This window comes from Phragmites australis, chromosome 7 (assembly GCF_958298935.1).
Source record: "Phragmites australis chromosome 7, lpPhrAust1.1, whole genome shotgun sequence".
NCBI classification, from domain to species: domain Eukaryota; kingdom Viridiplantae; phylum Streptophyta; class Magnoliopsida; order Poales; family Poaceae; genus Phragmites; species Phragmites australis.
In genome coordinates this window covers 13,817,437-13,838,799 of record NC_084927.1, presented here as the reverse complement: position 1 = coordinate 13,838,799, position 21,363 = coordinate 13,817,437, and the positions used below count along the sequence as shown (strand labels likewise).

The 21,363-nt window shown below is 41.7% G+C and overlaps 1 pseudogene; it reads left to right on the top strand.

Annotated features, from left to right (window-relative positions):
- Window positions 1–21,363, top strand: part of LOC133925405 (uncharacterized) — a 72,669-nt pseudogene that overhangs the window by 36,192 nt on the left and 15,114 nt on the right.

Below are 21,363 nucleotides of genomic sequence, written 5' to 3'. Positions count from 1 at the left end.
CTGTTTGTACTAATATTATTAGTACATATGACTTTTTAGTAAAATTCGTTTGTACAAATATTATAGACGGCTTATAACTCCGAACCGTCTGTACTAATACCATTAGTACCGATGGCTTTTTAGTAAAAGCCATCTGTACAAATAGTACAACCGGTTTTAGTAAATAACTGTCTGTACTATTAATTTTCCAGCAAAACATTAAAACTTGCAAATTTCATAAATAATCCATACAAACTACAAAAGAGAAGATATTTGTATGTAAATTTTTTTATTAAATCTGTACTATCACATGGTGTGGGTATCATTAAACCTAAATATTAAATTGAACTAAAACTAGCAAAATTCATAACTAATTCATACAAACTCCAAATTAATGATATCAATTTTTTAAGTAAATTCATAACTAATTCATTTTAACATATAACATTGCAATACATAGGAACATAATAATAGAGTAACATCATACAACTTTAATAATCAGCCCTTCTTGATGATCAACGCGTAGATAGCAAGCAACCCTGGTGGTCGGAAGTTGTTCTTCCTTAAGGGCGATGCCATCTCTAAGAGAGTACTCATCAAATTGATTGTACTCTTCTTCATCCACGACATTTTCAGCTCCGACAATCCTTCTTTTTTCCTGAAGGACTATGTGAAGCTTTGGATTTAACGGGTCTTGCACATAAAAGACCTGGACAACTTGCTTGGCGAGTACAAATGGTTCATCTTTGTATGCGGCACGTTCGAGGTTGATAGTAGTCATTCCGTACTTATCTACCTTGACACTTGAGAGTGTGACCCAACAACACCGAAAGAGGAGGATCTTAAAACGTACATAGTCGAGTTCCTAAATCTCCTCTAAGTACCCATAGTACGCACATACCCCACATTTGTCCTAGAAAGCATCTATGCGCACACCGTTGTTCTGTATCGTGCTCTTACTATCCCGTGCTCTGGTATAAAAGGTGTACCTATTTATATCGTATGCTTCAAATATCACAACTGTGTGACTTGGCCATCTTGCCAACCAGCCAATATTGTCCTCTGTTGAACTATTATTACTGACTCGCGCTGCCAACCAGTTGTTGAATTTGCGATTGTGTTGTTTTGTGATCCAAGCCTCTGTACTGCCTGGATTCTCTCTGCGTAGCACGTCCTTATGCATGTCGATATACGGGGATACTTTAGTCATATGTTGCAAGATCGTGAAATAGGCTTTAAAAAACGTGGCAAAGTCAGCAATGATTGATTTTCTACCTTTGGTCCCATTCCCATCCAACCTCCCCTCATGGCGAGACATGGGCACACCTATTGGTTTGAGCTGCTCCATGTAATCAATGCAGAACTCGACTACCTCTTCAGTTGTTTAACCTTGGATGATGCTACCCTCCAGATGAGATCGATTCCGAACATACTTCTTGAGAATTCCCATGTACCTCTCAAACGGGTACATCTAATGTAGTAATACTGGGCTGCATATCTTTATCTCTCTCACAAGGTGAACGATAACATGTACCATGATATCGAAAAACGATGGAGGAAAGTACATCTCAAGATGACATAGTGTCTTCACCACATCGGCCTATAAAACATCAAGTACTTCGGGATCGATGACCTTCTAAAAAATTGTGTTAAAGAAGTAACATAGCTTGGTGATTGTATCTTGGAGATAGGTCAGCTGGATATTTCGGATTGCAACAGGAAGTATCTGTGTCATCAACGTATGGCAATCATGGGACTTCATGCCAACTAATTTCAAATCTTGCATCAAAACAAGTTTTGAGATGTTGGCAGAGTAACCGGACGGAACTTTCACATCATGCAAGCACTGGCAAAGTTCGGTTCTCTTGGCCTTTTTCAAATTATAGGAGACGGGAGGGAGCCTCATTCTAACTTTTTCGGAGGGCTCAGGTGCTAACTTGGGCTTGATCTTCAAATCAACCAGGTCAAGCCTTGCGTTGAGGCCATCCTTCGTCTTCCCTGGAATATCAAGTAAAAGACCAACCAAGCTTTCACACACGTTCCTCTCTACATGCATGATGTCTAACTTCAAGGTGCTTCCAATACGGTAGCTCCCACAATATCGATCTCTTCTTCCATATGCCACTGGTATCCTTAGATTTTCTACTCCCCTTTCCAAACACAATATCAAGATCTTTAACGATATTGTCCACCACTTGACCACCGTAGGGCCTTGGACATAAATCTCTCTCCCTCGTTCCATCGAATCGTTCCTCCATGTTGCGGTATGGATGATACCTGTTAAGAAACCTACGGTGGCGCATGAACACCGTTTTATGCGAGTGGGGCAGCCACATACTCGCGGTATCATCTAAGCGATGAGGGCATGTTGTGTCTACTTGTTTACTCTAGCCCGAAAGGTTACGTAGTGCAGGCAAATCATTGATCATGCAGAATAGCAAGACACGTAACATGAAATTCTCTCTTTTGTACACATCCCATACTTGCGCCCCTTCATTCCACATTCTTTTTAGATCTTCCACCAATGGTCTTAGGTATACATCAATATTGTTCCCAAGTTGTTTTGGGCCTTGGATAAGCAGTGACATCATCAAGTACTTCCGCTTCATACACAACTAAGGAGGTAGGTTGTAAATACTGAGAATAACTTGCCAAGTGTTGTGCTTCCTGCTCATGTACCCAAAAGGATTCATTCTGCTTGTGCTCAAAGCAAAACTTATATTCCTCGGTTCTGCACCAAAGTCATCGAAGATCATGTCAATGTTTCTCCACTGGGGAGAATCGGTAGGGTGCCTTAGCTTTCCATCTTGCTTGTGGCCCTTTGAGTGTCAGCACAATAATTTGGCCTCTTTTTGATTCTCAAGCAAACACTTAAGACGCGAAATTATAGGCAGATACCACACCACCTTAGTAGAAATTCCTGTCTTCACCTCACCATCATCAGATTGACTCTTACACTTGTATCAAGATGCTTTCTGGACATGAATGCAAGTCTAATAGATCTTTACGGTAGAGCATACAGTCGCTCGGACAAGCATGTATCCTTTGCACATCCATCCCCAATGGACAAAGAACCTGCTTTACTTCGTATGTGCTTTTAGGAAGCTCGTTTCTATCTGGAAGCATGTCCGATAAGAGTTTTAATAGCACCATGAAACTCTTGTCTGACCAACCATCGCTTGCTTTCAATTTAACAGTTCAAGCACGGATAAAAACTTTGTGTATTCCAGTTTGCATCCAGGGAACAACAGCTTCTCTGAGTCCTCGATCAAGCACATGAATTTGTTAAAGTCTCTCGAGTACTCAAGTTCATGTCTACATCGCACAACATCTGATCCAACCTATCATCGTCGCCTGCAGCACCAAAGTCATCATCATCTGCACCAAATTCCTCATCATCTTCTCTTCTTACTTCGACTTTGTGTTCTTTCAATGACACCAACGTCTTCATGTAACACATTCTGCTCTTCACCATGTTTGGTCCAACACGTGTAGTCCAATTTGAAGCCCCTGATAATCAAGTACGCTTGGATCTATAGGGCTGTGTTCTGTCTAAGAAAGGATCTTTTGTTTCTACAATTGTAACAAGGACAATATATAAATTCAACACCCTTGTCCAATCGATACTCCTCAGTAGCTGCCAAAAAAGCCATCACACCATCAAGGTACCCTTGGTTTGTACGAGAAGCGTACATCTAGCAACGATCCATCTACCACATACGAAGTAAATTAATGTCAAATCAACCTAATAAAAGAGATCAACCAAACTTTTCATAAAAAAAATGGAGCTACCATGCATGCATGAACCATACAAATGACAATTAATTTGAAAATAATTAATGATTATATTTATATTATATATATGAATACCTAAAAATAAGGGCAAATATTAATTCAAACTTGTTGTTAAATACTTTAGTTATTGATAATTTTATGTTCATATACCAAAAATCCAAAATTTATCTACAACACTAGATTAAAGCTAGTCATTTATAATATCACATAATTAAACCTTCATCTATACTTTGAGCTTCATATATACCTAGAACAACTAATATATTCTAGATCATCATGAAAAAAAAAATCTAAATCTAGATGTAGATATAGTTGATAAATTAGTTCACAAATCTACATCATCTAATGAATAGAACAAAACTATGTCAATATGGAAAAATCTAGATCTTGATCTAGCTAGCTCTCCAAACCAAAATCTAGACCATCTAAACTAAAATAGAACATAATGCTTACCATGAAGAAACAAATGTCAATGAATCTTCAAGCTTTCACCAAAATCTAACAATTTTTTTTGGTCAAAATCATCCTCTCCCTCCAAAAGCTACGCGTTGTTGTTTTCTGTTCGAGCGCCACTGCTCTGCTTCGATCTGGAGGTAGGGGATGATGTACTATTCTAATAGTAGAGATGATTTCATGTTCGGAGTCGTCTGTAATAAAGTGTCCCACCTCCCCCGGCCATTTTCTCAGACGGCTCGTATTTTGAGCCGTCTATATTAATTATACGGATGTTTCTTATTTTGAGCCATCTATGATATTCTTTTTATTATAGATGGCTCCAATACGAGTAGTCCGTATTAATATTACAGACAGCTCGAAATTGGAGCCGTTTGTGATACTAGTTTTATTACAGATGCCTTGTGATTAGAGCCGTCTATAATATTAATACAGATAGTTCCCAACAGGAACCGTCTATACTAAAAAAGTTTCACCACTTTTGGAGGGGTCTCGTCATTATCACGGATGGTTCTTCTTTAGAGCCGTCTATGATAATCTTTGCACAGGCGGCTCCAAAGAACCGTCTGTACAAGGGTGTCCCACTAAATTATTTTTGTAGTAGTGCTTGGCCCTATATGTATATGTTTGACTTCTACTGGAAGTATCATAATTAAATTTTATTAGTGTTATTTGGGAGAGAGGGCTTAGCACTTCATTGATGAAGTGCATTTTTACTATGCAGACAATTTAAGAAAGAGTTCCTTCGATATTAAGCAAGATTGTAGAATATTATGGATTTTGAAATTCACTAACAACAGTGAAAATGTGTGTTTATAAGTCGTGGGCACGTACGCCAGAAGGTAAGGTACTAGATACACACTCATGTAGTCCTGTTTATGGTAGACTGATCTTGTAGCAATATAGCTTTGTTGTATTGTGCATGGACTCTAACAAAAATGTTTACCATATACTACCAAAACATGTCTTTCTTCCTGATCAAGATGAGCATTGTCAAATACCTGCTCAGGTTCTGGGCATCTATGCATGCTGGTAGATGCTTCCATTTACACAGCTCAATGCACAATGAATGGGTTCAAGTCCTAGAACAAATGATGTGATCTGCACACAAAATATTCTAAAGAACAGCTAATGTAGCTATATCTCCCTACTCTTTATGTTTCATATGGCATACCAATTCAGATTGTGATGTACTTATAGTTACATGGTTCATTTTGCGTTTCAAGGATTGCTCCAGGATGATGTTTCATCTACACGAAACTACACAAAGACAACTCATAGGATGATGGTTGAACTACACCTGGCTTGTTGATTGACCTTAAATCTTGTGATCATATTCAGCTTATACTTCTTAGGTGATGCTAATAACTTCAGCCTTCAAGTTAACCAAGCAGTGAAAATAAATACCGTTGTGTATTGGTTGTTCTCACGCAAATGCATAGCGAGGGCACTAACGGGGATGGAAGTCAAGCGGGAGAGCATCTGTAGCAGCAATCAAGGACATAGTTGCCGCATTGGCGGCAGCCAACTATGACAAGCACTTATATACTCGAGAGCAATTAGGACCACATGAGGCTGTGCGGCGGTTGGTGTCTGGGATTCCCAGGGACCTAACGTGCATCACGCTGGAGAACAAGCTATATAACCTTGGCACCCGTGTGATGATCAGAGAGAGTATGAGCAGACGAGGGGCAAGCGGATGCTGGCTATCATGATCTTACACAGGCAACAATGCACTTTGTTGGTGACGGTATGACATGCACACTTTGGCTTTACATGTGTGTGGCACACATGCGCGGTTCCTAGTAGAATGTAAAAATAAGTGTAAATTTACTAATTATATTTTTAAAAGTGAAATTCTGTGACAGTCTTATTAATGGTGCCATAGTTTTCAAATTTTATTTACTTTGAAAAAAGTAGTACAGAATACAACTACCAAAGTGTGGCGGGGTGTGTATTCTGTGAACGGATGGGATAAATTCAGTCATTCCAATTTGTTTTCTATATTTTTTTCAATCGTTTTCGGATTTTTGGACTTACACGGAAATTGGACATGGGACGAAAACAGATTTGCTGTTTTTTCTACCGTATTATCGGTGTCCTATTTTTAATCAAGAATTTTCCATTTTTTCAACTAAGACCAAACTTTACAAATCACAATGCAGCCAACAGGCTAAGCCCAAACATCACACTTATCCTAAACTTCACCCAGACTCTAGTAACCCAGTCTCAGCCAGCTTTCGACCGACCGATGTTGTCTAAACTCCTGCACCTACGCCGCCTCCAACCTTAGTTTTTGTATGACTATATATTATATCGAGTACTCGAATTACAACATAGTGGATGTTTTTCAGTTGAGAGTTATGTTATTACATGGTCTATCTATGAATGGTATGAATTACTTTTGTTAGTGTGAATTAATTATGCATCGTGTTGATGCTTGAAGTTATGGTTTTATAGGTCGGTGTTCCTGTTTTAAATTATCGGTCCTTGTTCGATACTGACATGTTTCCGTTCAGATTTGTTCGTTTTTGATATCCCAACATTCCCGAGTTCGTACTCATTTCTGGCTTTTCCGTTTTTGATTCCTTTCTCAAGAGAAAATATGAAAGTGAAAACGGTTAGAGGTTTTTCCGACCGTTCAATCCATTTTCATCCCTAGCTGCTTGCAACACTGGCCCATCCTTCCCTTTCCTTCCATCTGATAAAATACTTGAGTTTCCGCTGCTCTCTGTGTTGGACGCAATGGGATCATCTGACTCCACAAGAATGTAGTCACGGTGACTTTGCTTCTCCGCAAGCCGTTCGATTCCAGCTATAATTTACTGCAGCATCACCCACAAATTACTGTGTGCCTCTAACTTCACAGGTGAAAGGGTCCAGATCTGCGGCAGACATGCACCGACCACGATCAACACCTAAACCGTGAGCCAGGCTACCAGCACCGCACCCAGGATGATAGCGGCGGCGAGAATGGTGTTAGACTCATGCGCTCGCCTCCTCTCCTTCACCCCTCATCCTCGCAGGGAACCGTGCTGGCAAGGGCTGTTTCTTGGCACCGCTGTAGTCTTCACCGTCCGTGAGATCCACCTGAAGCCCCGTGCTCTTCTACTCATCCTCCTCCCTGTCGTTGGACTCCACCTTAGCGCCTCCGCCTCCACAGGCTGTGGCAGAGGAGGAGACGGTTGAGGATGAGGCGACAATTGCGGCAGAGCTAGCAGCACTGCTGGAGATCCGGGTAAGGAGGGTGGTGAATGCATGGCGGCACACGAAAGCGGACACGCTCTATATGGAGGAGGTGGACGTCAGCAAGGAGTAGCCTCGCACCATATGCAGTGGCCATGTCAACTATCTCCCCCTTGAACAACTCCAGGTACAATGCTTTGCCGTACGTGTCCATGACAATAATCCACCCCTTCAAAATTCATCGTTTGATTCAGAATGCAAAAGGTCCATTTTTTAATCAGCATTTGCTTAAGTTGTTGTATGAATTAACAGGAACACGAACTATATGGTGAGATGTATTGATGCATGTACAAGCACACCTATTTGATGGTTGTGCAGTTGTGCCACGAAGTAGACATCAGAGAGCAGAAGGAAATTGGCTGGTAACCTTCCTGGATTTACGACATATACAGAGGTGCCTGATGGCTGGAGTAGAATATCTTAGTGCAAATCTTGGTGGTTCACTCTAGTTTTTGGACTATCAGTTATGCCGATTCATACAGATTCCAGACGAATTTGAGGACCAAACTGACGTCTTTGCAATGGAGTTGTTAGGGTTATATCCATGCTATGCAATCCCGTTGTTGATGACAAGATTTGGCATATATGGTGGTCTTCAACAAAGTTATCCTCAACCAGGCTATTTCGAGCAGGTAGTCTCTGGCTATAGTGATCTTTGGCAAAGGTGGTTTTTGGCTAAGGTGGTCTCCGACTAAGGTGGTCTCCGATCAAGGTGGTCTCCGACTAGGTGATCGCTTCAAGCACATGGTCTCAGAGGAGGTGGTCGGGTCGAGCAAAGACTGGTCAAATTCAAGCATATAGTCCAAGGAGTTGGCCAAGTTTAAGGACTAATCGGATAATGCAAGTACGTGGCCGAGTTCGAGCATGTTGATCTCCGAGAAGGTTGGTCAAACTTTGAGAGTATTGGAGTCCGAGCACGTTGATCTCCGAGCAGGTTGGTCAAACTTCAAGCACATTGGAGTCTGAGCATGTTTATCTTCGAGTAGGCTAGTCGAACTTCGAGCACATTGGAATTCCAGCACGTTGGTCTCTAAGCAGGTGGAAGAACTGGTCGAGTTCGAGCATGAGGATTCTGAGCAGGTGTTCGGGTCGAGCAAGTAGTTGAGTCCAAGAAGGCTAAACTGCAATAAAGGATACTCAGGTAGATATATGGGAGTATACGTGGTCGAATAGGAAAGATACATTAGTTTTAGAAAGTTCGGAGACCAGATGGCATAATTGAATCATATATGTAAGTCTTGTTCGGTTTAACGTAGGAGTCCTAATCTCTTACGGCTAAGATATGCCGCCCTATAAATATGAGAGGGTCCTGGCCGATTAAGATCATCATCCACCCGATCAACCACAATTTCAATTATCTTTCATTTTTATCTCTTTTGCCTAGTTCCTATAGTCATCATGTTCTCTTTTCCAATCTATATTGCTACCTATTCTTGATCTCGACGACCAAGGACAAGTTGCTGATCATCCACGCTCTGACGAGGTCCCTCTTGAGCATAGGTGACAACAAAGATCCGACAACGTAGCACCACGACCAGGGTATCCTAGGTGCTACCACTACTGCAGATACCATCATCAGTGTCTGCTCAAAATTGCCATCAGTTGTAGGTTTTGAACCGATACTGATTGCTCGGCACTGATAGTCATAGACTATCAGTGTTGGGTATGGAACCAATGCTGAAAATCATTATCAGTGCCATTTTGTTGATTGAACTGGAACTGATAGTACACATATCAGTGTCGGTTGATATGTGTACTATCAGTGCTGGTTTGTTTTTACCAACCAGCACTGATAGGTATTTCGCACCCTTTTCAAATTGTGGCGGCTGTCGCCAATATTGTTTTCAAATTTTGGCCATTGCCAGCAATAGTATATGGTATATTAATAGACACACATATAAATTTAATTTATGAGACGTCAAGTTTTATCGCAGCATATATACACAAGCACATATAAATTTCATTTCTAGAACATCAAGTCTTGTCATAGTATATATACACCGCACACATGTGAGGTTTCATTTGAAAAATGAAAAAGAGTTTAAGGTTTCTTACTAATCGAAGGTTCTGAACTCTGCTTTTTCTTGTTGGATAAAGGTAATGAGAGAGAGGAGCCAAATTCATGGAACTCACTTGTTGGACTGATGACTTGGTCATTGATGAACCCAACAAGTTGTTCTTGAAGTGCATTGATTTCAATGGTCATGAGTCTATCTCTGGACAGCACAACGAGGAGCTACAATTTCAAGAATTGAAGAAATCAATCCTTATGAACACGTGTTGGACCTAAAAATTAGTCATCAAGATGTATGTCGCATACCTCAGCACCGACCGCCTGGTATGACGCGTCTCCGTTGAATCCATGCATGAGTTCCATTACATAGAAACCACATAAATTATTTCTCGGGCCCTACTTCCTACAAGGAAAGTCATGTCAGATAATCCATTCTTTCGTGAATGTCCGGTGTCTAACACTCTTCTTGATGTATCATAGGTATACTCTGCATTTGTATGATTATTACCGTAAGTAGACTTAGATTCAATCAAATCAAATAGCCATTGATCTCATATGCTTGAAATGTGCGAACCGTAGTTAATGGGCCATTAGCTAGTAGTTCCAACAGAGCATCATCGGTATCCTTACCCATCATGTGCTGACATAACCAATTACCGAAATTATCTCTATGCTCTCTTGCGATCCAATCATCTGACTTCGTTGGATTTATGGAGCGTAGCATGCTCATGTGCATATTAACATACGGACTCACTACAAGTGACTGTTGCAGAACTACAAAGTGTGCTTGAGTGAATGAAACACGATCTTTGATATGGATTGAAGTATGACCTATCATCCCTTTCCCCTTTAGCCTCCCCTCATAGCGAGATATAGGCATACCAATCGTATTCAGTTTCATGTAGTCAATGCAAAACTCAATGACCTCCTCCGTACTCCACCCTTGTGATGAGGACATCACTCCCTCGGATACATACAATGATCCTCCATTGAACTTTCAAGGTCCAATCACAAGAGCTCGCGCACGACAATTAAATTTAGAGGTGAGCTCGTTCCTAAGCAACTCTTTATATAATTTTGAGAATAGATTACTACCTAATGATTATGTGTTGATTAGGAATCATGGAGAGGACAAGGAGACACATAGAGGAAGGCTTGGAGGCGTGGAGGAGCAGCTAGGACGTCCAACAACAGCAGGAGGTCTAGTCCAACTCGAGTCCGAATCAGTCTCGACCTCCAGGACCAGTGAGCAGTAAAACGGACGCCCAGGACGCATCCGGACTCCGTTTTTGACGATTCACATATGGTTGGAAAGATAATTTCATAAGGAAACCAATGGCGTTGGTTTGAGGTCCAAATTCCTTCTGAGTCAACTGGAAACGTTGAAACAAGTCAGCGTCCAGAATCTGTCCCGGTGCTGCGTCACCGTTTTTGGTCCGTTGGGCCATGTATCGTCGTTGAGCCCATTAGGGGGGCGTGACCAGGGGGTGTGACGACCCTTAGACCCTTATTATCAGCCGCCGCCGCTCTCGTTAGGGCGGATTTTTGTTTAGATTATTCTGTCAAGAACAGTTTCGTCGTTTCGTCGGTTTGTGAGACCCCAACTCGTGAGAATAATCATTCATCTGCAATTTGGTTGCATTCTTCCTTGTTCTTGCTTGTGTTCTTCGATTCGCAGGCAAGGACTTTAGCCTTCTTGGCGAGGTCAACCGTGCAACACCGGTTGATAACCAGAGGAGACGTGGTGCTGCGATTGCGGGGTTTCGGATAGTGTTGTTCGGAAGCCGGATCGACTTGTGTCTCGTTTCCACCAAATCGAGAGTTACCAGAACCTTTCGGAAGATCGGGAACCCTTGTTCATTTTAAGTGGTATTGAGAGCTTCAGGTATACCGTCAGGTTCATATCTACCCTTAGTTTCGAGTGTTTTCGCCTTCGTTCCATAGTCCACTGCCATATCGTTTTTTTTTGCCTGTCCTACAACCCTTCCGCGCCTTTAGCTTTTGCATATTTCAGTTTCAGAGTCCGTCGTGTTGAGTTTGTGTCCTGGTCAAGGTCTTGTTGCTAGTTAGGTCGTGTTAGAGTCCAGTTCGTGTGTTTTCCCCCACCCTTTCCATCAAACCCTAGCCTCTGTCGCATATTTTCCACACTTTCTTCCCGTTTTGTCCTCTAATTCGGAGTCGTTTCTCAAATCGGGCATAACTTTCGCGTACGAACTCCGTTTTCAGAAAAGTCACAGAGTTTTTCGCATCGAAACGGCGTTTCGGATCCGTTCGTCCCCGCTTTCTCGGGTTCGGCGAAATCAGAATTCCCAAATTCGCCTCCGAAGTTTGAGTTTTCAATTTCCAAATATTTTTCTCATTTTCCGGCTGAACTTCAGAAAATTCTACAGGCCACGTCTTTCACTTGTTTAAGCTCAAATTTTCTGTGGTTCCCTCTTGTGTGCTCCTAAGTGAAAAAAAAAATATCAAAAAAATAAAAAGAAAAAGTCGAATTTTCCCAAAAAAACAACGACAGCCCAAAAAAATAGAAAAAAAGAGAGGGGCAAAAGAGGAACAATATCTAGAGGAGCACATAGAGAAGGGCAAAGTGAGCTGTGTTAGCGTGTGCTGTTTAGTTCTTTGTTTCTGTTGCTCTTGCTATCCATCATACTTGTTTCTCCACCTTGTTTATCACACATACTTGGTACTTGCAACACTTTAGGCCAGCAACGAGAATAAGTACTTGGGACTATAATTCAGCATTACTATCTGTTTCTGATTTGTGTTCCACATATACATATTTGTTCTCTTGGTGTGCCTTCCAAGCTCCACAGATTCTTCTGGACAGCACTGGTTTGCATCCCTGCAATCGCTCGCACGCCTTCCAGGTATCCTTTGCTTTGCTGGTAAGAACCCTGGTAAGAGCTTGGTAAGGTGTCTACCTTTGCTGATCTTGATTGAGAGGCATCACTCCACCTTTGTAGTACGATTATTAGGGATAACCTTCACTGTTTGTTGTTGTGTTTGTTTCCACAATGTCAGTTGATGGAGATAAAACGCCAAAGGACTTCAAGGAGTGTGTCAGCCAAGAGCAGCTACAAGCTGTTGTAGACAATGCTCAGAAGGAGATGAAGGAGACAGTCATCAAGGCTGTCACTGAAGCGATAATTGAGATGAAACTCGCAAACGCGGTTGAGCGGGTGGACAAACGGTTATCCGAGCTCACCGACAGGGTAAATGCTTTGGAAAACCGTCCTGTGCACGACGAAGATGTGAATGGAAGCAACACCGGTGATGAGTTGTATGATGACGATGTTAATGTTGATCCAGCGGCGACATTGCAAAACAGATTACGGCGTCGTCTTCGCACTAACACCACAGGTATGGGTGGCGTTCCACATCACCACCACCATCGAGGTATGTATAATCGAGCTCCTGAAGATCCTTATGCTAAGGTTAAATTTACTATACCTTCTTTTTCGGGACATTATGATGCTGAGGGATATCTTGATTGGGAGATGACAGTAGAGCAAAAATTTAGTGCCCACCAAGTACCTGAACAACATAGAGTTAGACAAGCCACTAGTGAGTTTAAAGATTTTGCTATTATTTGGTGGACTGGTTTAGCTGCAGATGGTGCCACACCTCGTACATGGGAAGAGCTTAAGGTTGCTATGCGTGATAGATTTGTTCCCCCATCTTATCATAGAGACCTGCGTAAGAAATTGATGCGCTTAGAACAGGGAGATAAATCTATGCAGGATTATTATGGTGAGCTTCAAAAGGGCTTGATGCGTTGTGGCATAGTAGAGGGAAACGAAGATTCTATTTGTCGATTTTATTCGGGTTTGAGACGTGAAATCCAGGATATTATTGATTATAAAGAATTTAACAATGTCAACCAGTTGTTTCAGTTTGCTATGCTTGCAGAGAAGGAGTTGCAGGGGCGTGAGCAGCAGGGCAAGTACAAGGCCAGCACCACATACACGCCGCGCACAGGACCATCCTTTGGGCTGTCCAAACCATCCACTTACAGGGCTCCCTCACCAGCGAGCAAGCAACAAGCAGCTACGGCACCAAATCCGGTCACTACACGACCTTCAGGCTCAGGTAAAAATTCTGTTTTGCAGGGACCTTCCAAGAGTGCTTCCTCTGTTGCATCAACGGGACGCACCTCTGGCATTCAGTGCCGTCGCTGCCATGGATTCGGTCATGTGCAGAAGGATTGCCCAAGTCAGCGGGCATACATTGCAACGGAAGATGGGTACATCAGCGCCTCTGACATTGAGGAAGAAGAAGAAGAAGAACCAGTTGTTGAGGATAGCAACGAAATCTTGGCAGTGATGACACAGCGACCTATAGGAGCATCATTGTGCAGCGGGCGCTCAGCACAAAGGTACAACCACCAGAGAAGCTGCAACGCCATAACTTGTTCCAGATTTTCTTCGTCATCCAAAATCGGCGAGCACGTGTCATCATCGATGGAGGTAGTTGTAATAATTTGGTGAGTTCAGATTTGGTCAAGAAGCTTGGCTTGACCACACGCCAACACCCCCATCCATATAACCTTCAGTGGTTTAATGATGCTGGAAAAGCTAAGGTAACACAAACTTGCAGAGTTTCTTTTTCCATTGGTTCCTATGCTGATTATGTTGACTGTGATGTGGTACCTATGGAAGCTTGCTCACTTTTATTGGGTCGACCTTGGGAATTTGATAATGATGCTATACACCATGGTAGAAGTAATACATATACTTTTATGCATAAAGGAAAGAAAATTACTTTGGTTCCTATGACCCCTGCTGAAATTGTACAAGCTGATAAAGAGCGAGCTGCTAATTTGCGTGATACTAAATCTGAAAATCAGCAAGTTGCTAATTCTCTTTACCCACCTAAAAAGGATAAGTCTGCACCTAGTTCTAAAGTAGAGGGCATAAAATTGAAGGGTGGTGTTATGCTTGCACTAAAAAGTGACCTTGCTGAAATTTCTAATAATGATATTTGCTACACCTTGGTTTGCAAACGAGTTTTGTATTCGCTTGATGATGTTATTAGTTCGACACCTCCTGCTGCCACTAACCTTTTGCAGGAGTATGAGGATGTTTTCCCAGCTGAGATACCCCCGGGACTGCCACCTATGAGAGGGATAGAGCATCAAATCGATTTGATCCCGAGAGCAACATTGCCAAATCGTGCTGCGTATCGAACCAATCCCGAGGAGACTAAGGAAATTCAGCGGCAAGTCCAAGAGCTTTTGGACCGCGGGTATGTACGTGAGAGCCTTAGTCCTTGTGCTGTTCCTGTGATTTTGGTTCCTAAGAAAGATGGTACTTGGCGTATGTGTGTTGATTGTAGAGCCATCAATAACATTACTATTCGATATCGCCATCCTATTCCTAGACTTGATGATATGCTTGATGAGTTGTGTGGCTCTGTAATTTTTACAAAGATCGACTTGCGTAGTGGTTACCACCAAATTAGAATGAAACTTGGAGATGAATGGAAAATAGCTTTCAAAACTAAATTCGGATTATATGAGTGGTTAGTAATGCCTTTTGGTTTAACTAATGCACCTAGCACTTTCATGCGTTTGATGAATGAGATTTTAAGAGCTTTTATTGGACGATTTGTGGTGGTTTACTTTGATGATATATTGATTTATAGCAAGTCTTTGGATGAACATATGGATCACTTACATGCTGTTTTTTATGCTTTACGTGATGCATGTTTATTTGGTAACCTTGAGAAGTGCATCTTTTGCACGGATCGAGTCTCTTTTCTTGGCTATGTTATTACTCCACAGGGAATTGAGGTGGATGAGATGAAAATTGAAGCCATAAAGAGTTGGCCGGTGCCCCAAACCATCAAACAGGTGAGAAGTTTTCTTGGACTTGCAGGTTTTTATCGTCGTTTCGTGAAGGATTTCAGCGCCATTGCTGCCCCCTTACACGAGTTGACAAAGAAAGGTGTGGTGTTCCATTGGGGTAAGGCACAAGAGGAGTCCTTTGACAATTTGAAGGACAAGCTTACGCACGCGCCATTGCTGCAACTTCCAAATTTTGGTAAGACCTTTGAGCTAGAATGTGATGCTAGTGGAGTTGGCATTGGAGGTGTTTTGATGCAAGAAGGTAAGCCCGTTGCATACTTTAGCGAAAAATTGCATGGCCCTGTTCTTAATTACTCTACGTATGATAAGGAATTGTATGCACTTGTACGTTCTTTAGAGACGTGGCGTCATTATTTGTGGCCTAAAGAATTTGTTATACATTTAGATCATGAATCGCTTAAGTATCTTCGTTCTCAAAATAATCTGAATCGTAGACATGCTAAGTGGGTTGAATTTATTGAATCTTTTCCTTATGTTATCAAACACAAGAAAGGGAAGGATAATATAATTGCTGATGCTTTGTCTAGACGATATGCTTTGTTGTCCCAACTTGATTATAGAATTTTTGGACTTGACTCAATAAAAGAACAATATGTGCTTGATCCTGATTTTAAAGATGTATTGCTGAACTGTAAAGAGGGATGTACATGGAACAAGTTTGTGATCAATGATGGATTTGTGTTTAGAGCTAACCGTCTATGCATTCCAGTTGGTTCTGTTCGTCTTTTGTTGTTGCAGGAAGCACATGGAGGAGGATTGATGGGACATTTTGGTGCTAAGAAGACGGAGGATATGTTGGCCACACATTTCTTTTGGCCAAAGATGAGGAGAGATGTTGAGCGGTTCGTGGCACGCTGTACTACATGTCAAAAGGCTAAGTCTCGCTTGAATCCACATGGTTTGTATATGCCTCTTCCTGTCCCTTCTATTCCTTGGGCAGATATTTCGATGGACTTTGTTTTGGGGTTGCCTAGGACTAAGAGGGGGAGGGATAGCATTTTTGTTGTTGTGGATCGTTTTTCTAAGATGGCACATTTTATACCTTGTCATAAAAGTGATGATGCCGTTTATATTGCTGACCTCTTTTTCAAAGAGATTGTTCGCTTGCATGGTATGCCTTCTACTATTGTTTCAGATCGCGACGCTAAATTTTTGAGTCACTTTTGGCGCACTCTATGGAATAAGTTGGGTACAAAACTATTGTTTTCTACTACTTGCCACCCACAAACTGATGGCCAAACGGAGGTAGTGAACCGCACTTTGGGTACCATGTTGAGAGCTATTTTGAAGAAAAATTTGAAGATGTGGGAAGAATGTTTGCCCCACGTGGAGTTTGCTTATAATCGGGCAACACATTCTACCACCAAGGTAAGTCCTTTTCAGGTAGTGTATGGTTTTACCCCTCGCGCTCCTATTGATCTTTTGCCTTTACCTACCACTGAAAGAACACATAGTGATGCTAGTGCACGTGCTGATTTTATTCGTAAGTTGCATGAAACAACTAAAATAAATATCGAAAAGATGAATGAAAAGTATAGAATTGCTGGTAGTGAAGGTAGGAAAGAAGTCAAACTTGAACCGGGTGATTTAGTGTGGTTACATTTAAGAAAAGATAGGTTTCCAGAGCTGCGTAAGTCTAAATTAATGCCAAGCGCTGCTGGTCCTTATAAGATAATTGAGAAAATAAATGATAATGCATATAAACTTGAGTTGCCACCCGAGTTCGGGGTTAGTCCTTCTTTTAACATTGCAGATTTGAAACCTTACTTGGGAGCCGATGATGAGCTTGAGTCGAGGACGACTCCAATTCAAGAGGGGGAGGATGATGAGGACATCACTCCCTCGGATACATACAATGATCCTCCATTGAACTTTCAAGGTCCAATCACAAGAGCTCGCGCACGACAATTAAATTTAGAGGTGAGCTTGTTCCTAAGCAACTCTTTATATAATTTTGAGAATAGATTACTACCTAATGATTATGTGTTGATTAGGAATCATGGAGAGGACAAGGAGACACATAGAGGAAGGCTTGGAGGCGTGGAGGAGCAGCTAGGACGTCCAACAACAGCAGGAGGTCTAGTCCAACTCGAGTCCGAATCAGTCTCGACCTCCAGGACCAGCGAGCAGTAAAACGGACGCCCAGGACGCATCCGGACTCCGTTTTTGACGATTCACATATGGTTGGAAAGATAATTTCATAAGGAAACCAATGGCGTTGGTTTGAGGTCCAAATTCCTTCTGACTCAACAGGAAATGTCGAAACAAGTTAGCGTCCAGAATCTGTCCCGGTGCTGCGTCACCGTTTTTGGTCCGTTGGGCCGTGTATCGTCGTTGAGCCCATTAGGGGGGCGTGACCAGGGGGTGTGACGACCCTTAGACCCTTATTATCAGCCACCGCTGCTCTCATTAGGGCGGATTTTTGCTTAGATTATTCTGTCAAGAACAGTTTCGCCGTTTCGTCGGTTTGTGAGACCCCAACTCGTGAGATTAATCATTCATCTGCAATTTGGTTGCATTCTTCCTTGTTCTTGCTTGTGTTCTTCGATTTGCAGGCAAGGACTTTAGCCTTCTTGGCGAGGTCAACCGTGCAATGCCGGTTGATAACCAGAGGAGACGTGGTGTTGCGATTGCGGGGTTTCGGATCGTGTTGTTCGGAAGCCGGATCGACTTGTGTCTCGTTTCCACCAAATCGAGAGTTACCAGAACCTTTCGGAAGATCGGGAACCCTTGTTCATTTTACCTTGGGCAATGCAACGTTACGTGCGACCTCGGTTATGAACATATTTCTTCAGAACCCCCATGAATCTTTCAAAAGGATACATCTGATGCAGAAACACGGGGCCAAGGCTCTTTATATCACCCACAATGTAAACAATTAGATGGGGCATTATATCAAAAAATGTCAAAGGGAAAATAGTCTCAAACTGACATATAGTATGGACCACGTCTTCCTGCAGCTTTTCCAGTTTGTCGGATCAATGACCTTCTGTGAAATTGCATTGAAGAACGAACAAAGCTTTATGATTGGGTCTCGGACATTATTCGTCATAATATGTCTAATTGCAACTGGAAGCATCTGCGTCATCATCACGTGACAATCATGAGACTTTATGCCAACTAACTTTTTATCATTCATGTTTACTAAGCTCCTAATGTTGGAGGAGTAACCAGTCGAAACTTTGACATCACGCAAGCAACCACACCAGTGGATCTTCTCTTCCTTGCTCATAGTGTAGCAAGCTGTGGGAAGTTTCTTTTTGTCGTTGTCTAATTGTATGTAATGTAGGTTCTTCCTGAGGTTCATTTCTTCTAGGTCTAGCCGTGCATTTAATGTATCTTGTTTTGTTGAATATGTCTAATAAGGTACCAATCAAGCTATCAAACACATTCTTCTCCACATGCATAACGTCGATTGCGTGTCGGACCATAAGATACTTTCAATAAGGCAGCAACGAAAATATTGATATCTTTTTCCACATAAGAGCATGGTGCGTAGACAGGAGTTTTGTACTTCCTATCCCCTTTCCAAGTACAACTCTAAGTGCCTTTTCCATCTTAAATACCTGTTCTCTAGTGTGAATCTTTGGAGCTTGATGATGCTCTACTATCCCATCAAAAGCTCTTTTATTCTTGTGGTATAGGTGATCTGGATGAAGGAACCTACGATATCCTATAAAGATCATTTTCCAACTGTTCGTCAGCCATCGCCCCCCCTGTTTCCTCCAATCACTGAACACATCCATTGTACCCTTTACAGTCTGCCCTGATAGGTTACCAAGAGTGGGCCAATCTGAGATCGTGACGAACAACATTGCATGTAGGGTGAAATTCACACGTCTGTACTCATCCCATACCCATACGCCATCTTTCCACAATACAAGAAGATCTTCAACCAATGGTTTAAGGTACACATCGATATCATTGCCTAGTTGATTTAGTCCACTAATCAGCAAAGGCATAATAAGGTACTTCTACTTAATGCACATCCAAGGTGGAAGGTTGTAGATACAGAGGGCTACGGGCCAAGTGCTAAAAGTACTTCTTGTGTTGCCGAAAGGATTCATCCCATCTGTACTCAACTCGAACCTTATATTCCTCACTTCATCTTTGAATTCCTTGTATTTTGAATTGAATCTCCTCCATTGCATGCCATCAGCAGGGTGTCTAAGCATTCCATCTTTCTTGCACTGTTTGGCATGCCATCGCACCAACTCGGCATTCGCTCTGTTAGAAAACTATCACACCCAGTTTTATAAAGGGACAAAACCTTATGTAAACCACATGTATGCTAGGATCAAGTTTTATACATGCAACGACTTCATCAGTGTATCACACACAGTGTCATTATTACAACGCTTAACTTAAACAAAATAGAAAGACCTCAAAGTCTTTAACTAAAACACACAGTGAAGCTCCCATCTTCCACAGGCAATCAACCGAGGGTCCACTAGCCTAGCAACCTTCATCTTTGTCAGCGAAGTAGTCTAGTTCTTCTTCATTGTCTGAGCAGCATTTGATGAACATTTGGATGGAACTAGCAAGTGTGAGTACATATCGTACTCCGCAAGTGTAGGAAATAAATGACATGCAAGCTTAAATAAAGAAACAAGCTATAATAGGTTAAATTTGCATAAATGCCAACTATGCTAACGAAGAGTTATAAAAGCATCCTATTTAACTATGTGATTCATCGCTAGACTTCTAATTCTGAGAAACATGTCCTTATGTTTCTCAACTTCCTGAAAACCACATCAGATTCTCAAACCATCTGGCTTGATACACATCATAGGTAACCAAGAAGCATCCAACAAACTAACTAAACGAAACCAACTAGTCATGTGAGGATCCAAGTCTCTCATGACCGTGAGCATAGCTGATATATCAGATTTTACACTCTGCAAATGTTGTCCAGCTTTCCCCACGAGTCATGATTTTCCTTGTTGCCGTGTCCACGAAACACTTAACATACGCCAATGGTGTGTCGCCCAGAAAGTCACTACAAAGTCGTTACAAAGTTTCATCCAGTATATGCATGACCACTATGTTTTACCACCATTGAAGTGGTATTCATGCCACCTAGAAGCCCCCTTTTGCGCCTTGTAGTTTTCAGCAAGTTTTCACCATTCCCTTACACTACATATCTCATACCACTAACCAAATGGTTCTGGCATTAGCCGTCCCCACATATCCACTCTTCCGTTTGGCACACACAAAACTGGAATTCACTAATTAATAGGTCAAACCTGTCCCATACCAGTTCTCGTGGTTGGTACGATACTTCTTGGGTTGTTGCTCCACGAACCGGTCCTTACTTAGGTTACTTGAGCAAACACTAAGCCAACAACAAAAATATGATCATCATCAATATCTCTTTGCTCAAGGCCTAAGGTTCCATGTTGCTATACCATTACCAAAATTTCCCAACTCATAGTTGCATAGTTTATTAATTATGTTTAACTAACTACCCATTCATACCCTTGTGCAAAGCTAATCATAAGCTACCCAACAAAACTACTTCTGAAAACTAGGCGAAAAGGAATATATGGAATAGGGTACTATAAGTAAATAGGATTCAGGATTAACAACATGCATTTTTGAAATAAAGAACGCATTTGAAAAACTAGGATCAAAATGTTCAAGCACACTTACCTCTTCCAACTTGCTGCTTAGACTCTTCAAAGACTTGGTCCTGGAGATTCTCGAACTGCTCTTCATCTACTCTCAAAATACACCTGAAAAGCACACAATAATACTAACTAAGAACTATACACCAAACATCATTAAAAACACTTTAAAAATACTATGGTTGGATAAGCATGATCTTAGAAGAATTTAGATGTAAGAATCGCCTAAATCAGAGTTAGAATGAAAGAGAATGAACTTTTGGGAGATGGATTAGGTTGAAAAGGAAATGCTAGTTTATTGAAGTTATCTTCCTATGGGAATAGGCATTATCACACAATCATTGCATCATGCTTAATAACATCATTGCACAAGGTTCAAGAAG